At 45.8% G+C, this 11,872-nt stretch overlaps 1 long non-coding RNA gene across 2 annotated transcripts in view; it reads right to left on the minus strand.

The window, feature by feature from the left end:
• The window catches only part of LOC129025053 (uncharacterized), a 51,758-nt gene extending 40,570 nt beyond the window's left edge, over window positions 1-11,188 (minus strand). The window contains exons 1-2 of one of the 2 annotated variants that reach the window (XR_008497159.2): window positions 9,145-11,188; window positions 8,223-8,337 (exon numbers count right to left, since the gene is read on the minus strand). This is a non-coding gene — a long non-coding RNA (uncharacterized LOC129025053). The remainder of the gene's footprint in view (window positions 1-8,222; window positions 8,338-9,144) is intronic. The other variant, XR_008497162.2, reaches the window with a different exon arrangement.
• Window positions 11,189-11,872: the final 684 nt, after the last annotated feature.

Genomic DNA, 11,872 nt, shown 5'->3' on the forward strand with positions numbered 1-11,872 from the left:
TTTGTTTTTTGTTTTGAGATGGAGTTTCACTCTTGTTGCCCAGGCTGGAGTCCAATGGTGCGATCTCAGCTCACTGCAACCTCCACCTCCTGGGTTCAAGTGATTCTCCTGACTCAGCCTCCTGAGTAGCTGGGACTACAGGCGTGCACCACCACACCTAGCTAATTTTTTGTATTTTTAATAGAGACAGGGTTTTGCCACATTGGCCAGGGTGGTCTCGAACTCCTGGCCTCAAGTGATCTTCCTGCCTCAGCCTCCCAAAGTGCTGGGATTACAGGTGTGAGCCACTGTGCCCGGCCTTTTTCTTTTTTTTCAGAGAGGAAGTCATATTATGTTGCCCAGGCTGGAGTGCAGTGACTATTCACAAGTGTGATCATAGTACACTGCAACCTCCAACTCCTGGCCTCGAGAGATCTTCCTATCTCAGCTTCCCCAGTAACTGGGACTATAGGTATGCACCACCCATCCACTACTTCTAAGATTTAAAGAATCAAAAGTTTTAAGAACCTACCTTTTAAACACTCATAGGTGATTCTAAGGCACTGCTTCTCAATCTTGATGGCATAGTAAAATAATAATGTGACCTTAAAAAAAAAAAAAGCCAATACCCAGGCAGCACTCCAGCCCTGTAAATCACAACCTGTGGGTGTGGAGCCCAGGCCTCAGGATTTTTTTAAGCCTCCTGATGATTCCAAAGTGCAGTCAAAGCTGAGAACCACATGCCTCCCCTTTCATAGTGGCCACAGGACCAGAAGCAGCTGCAGAAATGCAGTATCTCAGGTTCTACTCCAGACCTGCTGGACCAGAATTCATGTTTTAACAGGAACCCAAAGTAATTCACACAAGCAATATTTGCAATAGACTGTGTGTGCTGAAGTTTTAGATTTATTTCAACCCTTCTCCTGTACTGGCCCTACCCTGACTGCTTCTGGGACAGGCTGGCACTAACAAGATAAAATACACCTGGGCCATGGTTCATTCTACTAACATCTCCCAAGCAACTCCTAAGAGGAAGGGACTATTCTAGAGGGGACCTACAACCATTCCCCCGGATCCCTAAGCTCTGGATGGACAAATGCAGGCTGAGTAGGAACTAGCTTCGAAGCAATACAAATGTTGACAATGAGAACTGTAGGTTTGTTGGAAACTTAAATCAACAATGTGAGACATCTGGCAAAACTTCAGACACAAGCAGGTTGCATTCATTGGTCCCTACCACCTCTCATGGGACCTCAGAACTGGTCTGCCCACCTCCAGTCTTGAACCAACTCATGCTGTCATGACAGAATATTTTATAACATAAATCTGGCCATGCTATTTCTTCCCTGCTTAACATCCTCTGAAAGTCCCTGGACATCCTCAGGTTCAAAGTCAAATTCATGAGCTTGGCACACAAGACCCTCCACCAACTTACCCAGTTGAGCCTTAATTCTTGAGAACCCACATGTGCCCATTCTGCTTTTCAGGAGTAACAAATGAACTCCTGGCCTTTTCTCAAGCTGCCATGCTCCCTAGCTTGTCTGTCTGTTACCCCCTTACTTCCTCTACCCACCTGAACCCTCACCCCCTGGAAACCCTTCCTCTCAGGTCTCTCCTCCAGTATCACAATCTTGGTGAATATCCTCCTGATCGGCCCTCATCCCAGTGAAGCGATGAACACGACATAATTAGGAAGAGGCCCGTCACCTGACTTTGGGGGGTTTTTTTGTTTGTTTTTTGAGACATGGTCTCACTCTTTTGCCCAGGACGGAGTTCGGTGGCATGATAATGACTCACTGCAGCCTCAACCTCCTGGCCTCAAGTAATCCTCCCACCTCAGCCTCCCAAGCAGCTGGGACTACAGGCACGCATCATCACACCCAGCTAATTTGCTGCTGTTGTTGTTGTTTTGTAGAGATGAGATCTCACTCTGTTCCCCAGGCTGGAGTGCAGTGGCACAATCATGACTCACTGTAACTGTGACCTCTTGGTCTCAAGCAATCCACCTCAGCCCTCGAGTAGCTGGGACTACAGGCATGCACCACCATACCTGGATAATTTTTGTATTTTTTGTAGAGACAGGGTTTCACCATGTTGTTCAGGCTGGTCTTGAACTCCTGGGCTCAAGCTATCCTCCCATCTTGGCCTCCTAAAATGCTGAGATTACAGTCATGAGCCACTGTGCCCGGCCCTGACTTTTCATTTGAAGGCCTGTCCAGTGAGAGCAGTTTGACTCTGTTCTCAAGGCATAGCTTTTAAGAGCCAAGACCCACCTGAGCTTGGACACATCAGGATACAGTTTTAAGTGTTTAACAGAAACTCAAATTACCAGTGACATAAACCAAGGGTTCTCAACCGTGGCTGGGGAGATTTTTAAATATCCAATGCCAGCCAGGAGCCACCAGTGGCTCACGCCTGTAATCCCAGCACTTTGGGAGGCCAAGGTGGGTGGATCACCTGAGGTCAGGAGTTTGAGACCAGTCTGGCCAACTTGGTGAAACCCCACCTCTACTAAAAATACAAAAAATTAGCCGGGCATGGTGGCAGGTGCCTGTAATCCCAGCTGTTGGGAAGCTGAGGCAGGAAAATTGCTTGAACCCAGGAGGCGGAGGTTGCAGTGAGCCGAGATTGTGCCACTGCACTCCAGCCTGGGCGACAGAGGGAGATTCTGTCTCAAAAAATTATCCAATGCCAGGCTATACCTCAGGCCAATTAAATCAGAAATTTAGGAGAAGGGACAAGGATCAGTATATATATTTTTTAAGCTCCACAGGTGATTCTAATGTACAGGTAAGCTTGAGAAACATTGGCTTAAACAATTGGAGGTTTATTTTATTCTGCGGGACACTCTAGACCTGACGAGACTGCTGTGTACCACTCAAAAATCCAACCTCCTTCTCACTGCCATTTCACCATCCCTAGGGCAGGGCCCTTATCCACGAGGTCCAACTAGGCTCATAACTTGTCCAAGCACCAGGATGCAGAAGGGGAAGGGCATGGCCTGGGAAGAGGCATATACCATTTTTGCTTATGGCCCATTGGCTGGGATCTAGTCACATGGCCGTGTTTTATGCAAGGGAAGCTGGGAAATGTAGTCTTTATTCCAAGTGGCCATTGCTCAGCAAAAATCTTAGGTGTCTGTTAATACAGAAGAGAAGATGGCTATTGGGGAGAATCTAGCAGAGCTCAACCTAAGGAAGAATATCCTCAGGAACAGAAAGGTCATGTACTGGGATAGGATGTGGCAGTGCATGCCCTGCCACCTGGAGAAGTCATCACGCCAGGAGAGAACCACAGCTCAAGGCAGTCAGATACTCACTCAGTCCATAACTCAATTCTTTCTCAGTCACCACAGCCAATATACTGGCCTTCCTGTTCCATGAGCACACCCAGCACTCTTCATCAGATGGCCTTGTGCTTGCCACCAAAGAGCTTCTGCCCAGAGTTTCTCCTGTCATTTGGGTCTCAGAGAGGTCTCCATTTTTTTTTTTCTTTTTTTTTTTTTTCTGAGACGGAGTCTTACTCTGTGGCCCAAGCTGGAGTGTAGTGGCACGATCACGGCTCACTGCAACCTCAGCCTCCTGGGTTCAAGCGATTCTCCTGCCTCAGCCTCCCTAGTAGCTGAGATTACAGGTGCCCACCACCACACATGGCTAATTTTTGTATTTTTAGTAGAGATGTGGTTTCACCATGTTGGCCAGACTGGTCTCGAACTCGTGACCTCAAGTGATCCGTCCACCTCAGTCTCCCAAAGTGCTAGGATTACAGGCATGAACTGCCGCACCTGGCTTGCATTTTTTTTTTTCATAGTGTTTATAATCTCTCTCTCTCTCTCTTTTCAGAGACAGGGTCTTCCTTTATTTCTCAGGCAAGAATGCAGTAGTACAATCTTGGCTCACTGAAGCCTCAACCTCCAGGGCTCAAGGGATCCTCCTGCCTCAGCCTCCCAAGTAGCTGGGACTATAGACACATACCACTAAATCTGGCTTTTTTATTTTTTGTAGAGATGGAGGTCTCACTATGTTGCCAAGGCTGGTCTTGGACTCCTGGGCTCAAGCAATCCTCCCACCTTGGCCTCCCAAAGCACTGAGATTACAGATGTGAGCCACTGCACGCAGCAGTCCTTATAATCTTGACATAGACTACTAGGGTTCAAATCCTGGCTCCACCATTCACTAGCCGTCTGACCTTTCTGTGCCTCAATTTTCTCATCTATAAAATCAGGATGATAATAGTGCCTGTCTATACCTATAAAGTTAAAGTTAAAATGGTAAATTTTATGTGTGTATTTTATCGAGCATTTTCAAGTTTTATGTGAGCGTTGTTAAGAGCACTTGGTTATCTCTTTCAGGTTTTCACCCCCAGGCTCCTTGCGGGTCACCAATAATAACCTTGTTGCTATTAATACATCCAGTGCTAAGTCCTCAGTCCTGGCCCAGCAACAGCATCTGACGCTGCTGATCCACAGGTTGCTCCCTCCTCCCTGTCACCTTTCTTCACGTGATCTCCAGAACACCAGACGCCTATGGTTTTTGTCCCACCTCAAAGCTCCCTCCATCTGCCTGACCTTTCAACTTCGACCTGCCCTAGACCTCAGTCCTCAGACCACTTCCACTCCTTGGCAAGGGACCGAGTCTCCTGATTTTCAGTGCCATCCACATGCTGTTAATTCCTGAGGATCTGTCTCCAGGCCCTGACCTCTCTCCTGGACTCTGCCCTTTGTAGCCAGCTGCCTCCTCAAATCCTAGAGGCATTTCAAACTTAACATTTCCAAAACCAAACTGATCTTCCCCAAACCCATTTGGACTATCATTTTCTCCATCTCAGTGAAAAGCAGGTCACCTTTCCAGTTTGCACAAGCCAAAAAATAGAGTCATCATCAATGTCTCTTTCTCTCATGTACTCCACAGCCAATCTGTCAAGAAATCTCAGGCTCTGCCTTCACACACAATCAAAATCCAACCATTTCTCCATCTTCTCCACCTCCACAGTGATTGCTGTGGTCCATGCCACCCCTACCTCTCACCTGGATTATCCTGCTTCTCCCTTTGTCCCCTCTGTCTTTTCTCAATCCAGTGGTCAAAGTGATTCTTCTAAAACAGAAACCAGGCTGGGCATGGTGGCTCACACCTGTAATCTCAGCAATTTGGAAGGCCAAGGCAGGTGGATCACTTGAGGTCAGGAGTTCAAGACCAGCCTTGCCAATATGGTGAAACCCCATCGCTACTAAAATTACACAAATTAGCTGGGTGTGGTGGCATGCACCTGTAATCTCAGCTACTCGGGAGGCTGAGACAGGAGAATTGCTTGAACCCGGGAGGCAGAGGTTGCAGCGAGCCGAGATCCCACCACTGCACTCCAGCTTGGGGAAAAGAGCGAGACTCTGTCTCAAAAAAATAAAAAATAAAAATAAATAATAAAACTGAAACCAGGTTATGTCACCCTTTGTTCATTACTTTGCAGTGGCTCCCGTCTCACTCGAAATAAGAGTCACAGCCTTTGTAAGGGCTTACCTGCACCTAGACAGTCCTGAGAAACCTTGTAACCACCCTGACACTGCCTCCCAGGCACCTCCCCAGGGTCTGCCCTTCCTGTTCCTTCAGTCCCAGTCCTCCTCGTGCGAAGGGCTCCCCTTCTCCAAGGTGTTGCTCAAATGCCACCTGCTCTGAGGAACCTGGTGTCATAACTCTGACATCCTCCTTGCCTGCTTTGTCTTTCTCCACGCCACTTACAACCTTTCAACATGCCACATTTCCCTCATTTTATTTATTGTCATTTTCCCCAATTAGAATGGAATCTCCTTGTCTTATTATTATTTTCATTTCTGCTATATTCCCAGTACTTAGAATTGTGCCTGGTACACAGGTGTTAAATATGTATGTGCTAAATGAGAGAAAAATGATTGAATAAAAAATCATTTTTCTCCAGCATTGTGGGTCTGTTTCTTCATAGTATAAAGAACTCAGATGTGTTATTTATGTTGCAAATATTTTCCTACTTTGTTCTTTGCCTTTTAATTTTTTTTTTTTTCTTGGGAGGGTCTCACTCTGTCACTCAGGCTGGAGTGCTGTGGCATGATCTTGGCTCACTGCAGCCTCCACCTCCCGGGTTCAAGCGATTTTCCCACCTCAGTCTCCCAAGTAGCTAGAACTGCAGGAGCACACCACCATGCCTGGCTAATTTTTGTACTTTTGGTAGAGATGGGGTTTCACCAGGTCGCCCAGGCTGGTATTGAACTCCTGGACTCAAGGGATCTGTCGGCCTCAGCCTCCCAAAGTGTTAGGATTACAAGCATGAGCACTGCACCTGGCCTGCCTTTTTATTTTATGGGGTTTTTTCCATGCAGGAAGTTTGATTATTATGTAGGCAATGTATTAATTTAATTTTTTAATTTGTAGTTTCCCAGATTTTATGTCATACTGAGAAAAACTTTCTTTTTATGTGTGTTTGTGTCAGTGTGTGTTTTTATATATATATATTTGTTGTGGTAAAATACACACATAAAATTTACCATTTTAACTATTTTTAAGTGTAGAGATCTATGACATTAAGTACATTCACACTGTAGTGCAATCATCATCACCATCCATCTCTCCAGAACTTTTCAACCTCCCAAAATGAAACTCTGTACCATTGAATAATAACTCCCCATTTCTTCCTTCCCCAACCCCTCACAACCACCATTCTCCCTCCTGTCTCTGAGTCTGACTACTCTAGGCATCCTATACAAATGGAATATATATTCTTTAATGTTTGGAAATTAATGGACATGTTCTGCAGTGTTGCAAAGCCAAAACATCCTTTTTAATTTTTTAAAAATAGAAACAGGGTCTTGCTTTGTTGCCCAGGCTGCTCTTGAACTCCTGGGCTCAAAAGATTGTCACACATCAGCCTCCCAAAGTGCTGGGATTACAGGCATGAGCCACCACTCCGGGCCCCAAAACATTCTTGAGATACACTATGGTTTGGATATGGTTTATCTGCACCAAATCTCATGTTGAAATTTGATCCCCAGTGTGGCAGTATGAAGAGGTGGGGCCTACCGGGAAGTGTCTGAGTCATGGGGGCAGGTCCCTCATGAATGGCTTGGTGCTGTTCTTGAGGAAGTGAGTGAGTCCTTGCTCTCAAGGGACTGGAAATGAATTCATTCCCAGAAGAGTAGGTTGTTATAAAGCCAAGACACTCTTCATGTTTTCTTTTCTTCGCTTGAGTCCACTTACCCTTTGACTTTCTCTGCCATATTATGACACAGCATAAAAGCCCTCTTCAGGAGCCAGAGCCATGTCTTTGAACTTCCCAGCCTGCAGAACCATGAACTAAATATACTTCTTTTTTATATAAATTACCCAGTCTCATGTGTTCTTTTATAGCAACACAAAATGGACTAGTAAAAGATATTTCTTTTCTTTTTTTTTTTTTTTTTTTTTTGAGATGCAGTTTTGCTTTTGCTGCCCATGCTAGAGTGCAATGGCTTGATCTTGGCTCACTGCAACCTCTGCCTCCTGGGTTCAAGCAATTGTCCTGCCTCAGCCTCCCAAGTAGCTGAGATTACAGGTGTCCACCACCACACCCAACTAATTTTTTGTATTTTTAGTAGAGACGGGGTTTTACCATGTTGGCCAGGCTGGTCTCGAACTCCTGACCTCAGGTGATCCACCCACCTCAGCCTCCCAAAGTGCTAAGATTACAGGTGTGAGCCACCACGCCCCAGCTGTAAAAGATATTTCAATCTGCGCATGCTCTGATCCACCTTACCCTAACTCCCTAGTTATAGTTTATCTCCAGCAAAGACTTGCCACTGTCTGTCCAAGACTTCCAGGGGCTGTGCATCCTCTTCTGCTATTTCTCAATGTGTGATTCACGTGGCACCAGTGACTCAGCCACCAGTGAACCATATAAAACAACAGATTACTGGAGTTCACACCAGATCTAATGACTCTCCATCCAGACCTGGCAGAACTGAGGAATCAGCATTTGACTCAGGCACTCCACTGCCATCCCCTGCTAGGAACTCTCAGAGTCAAAGATCAACTGTGAGTGACCACTTGATCTGGAAGACGGCACACTGCCATGGAAGCCTGGGGCCTAAACCCTCACCCCTTGGTTGCTGGTGCTTTCTGTGAAATGAGTGTAAGAATTCCTGTGTCACAGAGAAGAAATGAAGTTGGAAGATGATACCTTCTGTGGCCATGTTTTGTAAGCTCTGAAATATATATATAACATAAAAAAGCTATTGGCATTACCTTCAAGCCCCCAGTCCTGTCTCTGCAGCCTCTGCCACGGGGTCCCTCCCAAGGCCAAGAAAAGACAAAAGCATCCATAGAGTTGACATCACATTGGTGGGGGGCAGCACACAATCTACAAGTAAGGGTGGGAAAATAAGTGTCAATCAATTCTCTTTTATATTAATAATAGAAAGAAACACTGTATTACCCCTTTAAAAATGTTAAGTGCATTCATGTAATTTCTTTTTTGTATCTTGTGAGATGGGTATAATTATCCTCCTTCTACACATGAGAAAACGAAAGGTCAAAATGAGATTTTTATGGGAGGAGAAAGCCAAACCCAGCTCAGCCAATCACAGCTCAGCTACCACCTGTGTGACATTTGGCCAAGTCACCTGAGGCCTTGGTTTTCTCCACTACAACGTAGGCCTGATGGCTGTATTCACTCAATGGTGAAGGTAGGTATTGAGTCAGATAAGGTATGTGCTCAGCCCAACATGGGGGCTGGCACATTGCATGACATTGTGAGTCTAGTTCCAGGATATCTGCTCCCAATTCTCTGCTCTCAGCCTCATATTGAGGAACTTCAGGGGACCCTAAAAAATACAAGAGGAATGAAGGCAGATGGGGATGGCTGCTGGAATCCGGCCATGCTCTGCCCAGCAATAAACTAGGTGAAGAGTGAAGAGTTTTATTCTGAGACTATTAAAATGTCTGTTGACCAAAGCAGGCTCCCCCTGGATCTATTCACTAAACACAGCTATTGGACCAGGGCAGAGCTGGGACTAGGAAGACACGGGTTAATCAAGACACCACCCAAACCCAATTTGGAGTTCCTATTGTCCTGCTTTTCCCCAAAGGCAACTTCAGTTGCAGAAAGTAGAATTCAGTGGGCAAAGTTGTAAACCATTCTCAGGAATGTCTGTCCGAGTCACTTTACCTGATATTGCCAGGTACTGAGAGCTTCCTTGCTCCCTGTGTGGAGCCTGAAGCTGCTGGGGGCAGTTGCAGAAGACACCTGGAGCCCTTCTGTATCTTTCCTGTGCAGGCCCTTGGAAAACCGTTTTTCTCTCTCACCGTCGTTCCTTCCTTCAGTATTTGTTGAGCACCTGCTATATGCCAGGTTTCAAGAGCAAGAAAGAAAGTAAAACACTCCAAAAGATTTTCAAAAAGAAATTATTCTAAAGATAATACACATTAAAATTAAATATGGCCGGGCGTGGTGGCTAACACCTGTAATCCAGCACTTTGGGAGGCCGAGGTGGGCAAATCACTTGAGGTCAGGAGTTTCAGACCAGCCTGGCCAACATGGCAGAATCCCATCTCTACTAAAAATAGAAAAATTAACCGGGCGCAGTGGCACATGTCTCTGTTAGAAACAAGTGCTCGGTGCCACAAAGAAGAACCAGCACTCAGGCAAAAAGTTTTCTCAGTAAGGCAATTACTTCTACAGAAGTGTGCTGCCTGCGTCAGCCACGATCACAAGAGCACCCCAACAAAGGAGAGAAAGGGTTTTTATCCCTAATGCAGTTCCTGTTTCTGTGTCCTTTCCCCATCGGCTGGAGTTGGACCTCACAATCTAAGCTGACCTGATTGGCTAAGACTTAAAATTCTCCAAATAGGGTAAACGTGCAATTTGCTACAAGAGGAGTGGGGAGGAGAGACTGTCTGTTACTAACTAGGCAGGAGGGAAGGCATGCCTAGGCATGTCTGGACATGTACGGGCACAGCAAGGGGGTTGGTTACAGAACAGAAGGAAGTTTGAAACTCTTTCTAAATAAGGTAGTGAGATGAGGACTTTGAAGGCCAAAGTGGAGAAAGGGGAAAGCAGGGAGAAGAGCTAGCTTATAACCTTACAATTTATAAACAGGGAGTTAAGTTTTGAAGAGGAACTTAGTTGTGCTAACACCTGTAATCCTAGCTACTCTGGAGGCTGAAGCACGAGAATCGCTTGGACCTGGGAGGTGGAGGTTGCAGTGAGCTGAGATCACGCCTGGCGATGGAGCGAGACTCTGTCTCAAAAAAAAATTTGTTTAATAAAATAAAACATAGCTCACAATGATTGAGCAGTCACTGTTTGCCAGGACAGGCACCGGGTATTCACTCATGGACTCCTCACAGCCCCCCTCTGAAAGATGCAGGAACAAAGGGACTTAAGAACACACAGAGAGAGCAAACTGTTAGGGACAGAGGGTTGTCAAGACAGGATTCTTCAGAAGAGGCTGTGTAAGCTGTCAGCTGGGGGAAACCGGGGGAAACCAGGAGAAAGAGTTGTTTACAAAAAGTAACAGCAAGTGGAAGACAGGAGGTGGGAGAGGGGTATGAGTGTAGCGCAGGTTGAGATGGGGTTGGAGGGAGGGGTTGCTGCCTCCTAGGAAGGGCCTTACGCTGTGGGAACCCCCACGTGGTGGTTATACAGGGAGATGATGAATATGTAATCAGACTTCTGTTTTATGATTCCTCTAGGGTTAAAATGGGGAGGACTGCAGGGGCCGTTCCTGGGTGCCACAGAGGAAGCCTGCTGCAGTGGGGTCTGAATGGAGGGCCAAATCCGAAGGAGATTTCTGAGGCAAAATCTTAGGACTTTAGTAGCTATTTCTCAGAGCCGTTTCCTCAGCCTCCTGTGGGAAGGTGCGGCAAGCGCCTCAAAAGCAGCGTGTTGGGGTCTCAACTCATCCTTCTCTCCTGTGCCTGCCTGATCCCTTCCTGGGCTCCCCTACCACTGTCCTGTCCTGCTCCAGCGGATCCAGGTCATGGCTCACCTTCTTGCTCTGTCCACCTAGGGGAGAGCGAGCGATGGTCTCTCCAGAAATAGACATTTCCAAGGAAGTTTCTGAACATCTCAGATTAAGAACTAGTGAAGGATATCTCTGAATCCAGCTGATCTTCTTGGTCCAGGTAGTTGTTCACACCGATAGCTATTAATCAATGAAACTTGGACATTAGGGAGCAAAACAACCGTTTTTATTAAAGTTTTAGAATAGGCCGGGCACGGTGGCTCACGCCTGTAATCTCATCACTTTGGGAGGCCGAGGTGGGTGGATCATCCGAGGTCAGGAGTTCAAGACCACCCTGGCCAACATAGCAAAACCCAGTCTCTACTAAAAATACAAAAAATTAGCACGCACCTGTAATCCCAGCTACTTGGGAGGCTGAGGCAAGAGAATCGCTTGAGCATGAAAGGCAGAGGTTGCAGTGAGCTGAGATCGTGCCATTGCACTCCAGCCTGGGTGACAGAGGAAAACTCTGTTTCAAAAAATAAATAAATAAAAATAAAAATAAAAGTTTTAGAATAAAACTTTTATTTAGAATAAAGTAACCTGCAAGTTTTCAAAAATGACTAAAACTTTAGGGTTGGAATCAAATCTGGGATTTAAATTCTGGCTTTGTTACATGTGGACTTGAGCCAGGTACTTAACCTCCCTCAACCTCTGTTTCTTCATCTGAATATGAGGATGAAATAATATGTGTGGTGTGTGCAGCAAATATGTATTGTTACTAATGTTTTCACCTCAGCTAAAACATTTTGTAGAAATTCCATGTGTTAAAACCATCAGCTGATCCACATGACCTGTCACTGAAAAAAAATTATTAACAAGCATTGAGATGTAGTAAGCTTTCTTTTGTAGATACTTTCTTTTATAGACATCTTAGAAGGCATGTTATGG

This window comes from Pongo pygmaeus, chromosome 12 (genome assembly GCF_028885625.2).
Source record: "Pongo pygmaeus isolate AG05252 chromosome 12, NHGRI_mPonPyg2-v2.0_pri, whole genome shotgun sequence".
Classification (NCBI taxonomy): domain Eukaryota; kingdom Metazoa; phylum Chordata; class Mammalia; order Primates; family Hominidae; genus Pongo; species Pongo pygmaeus.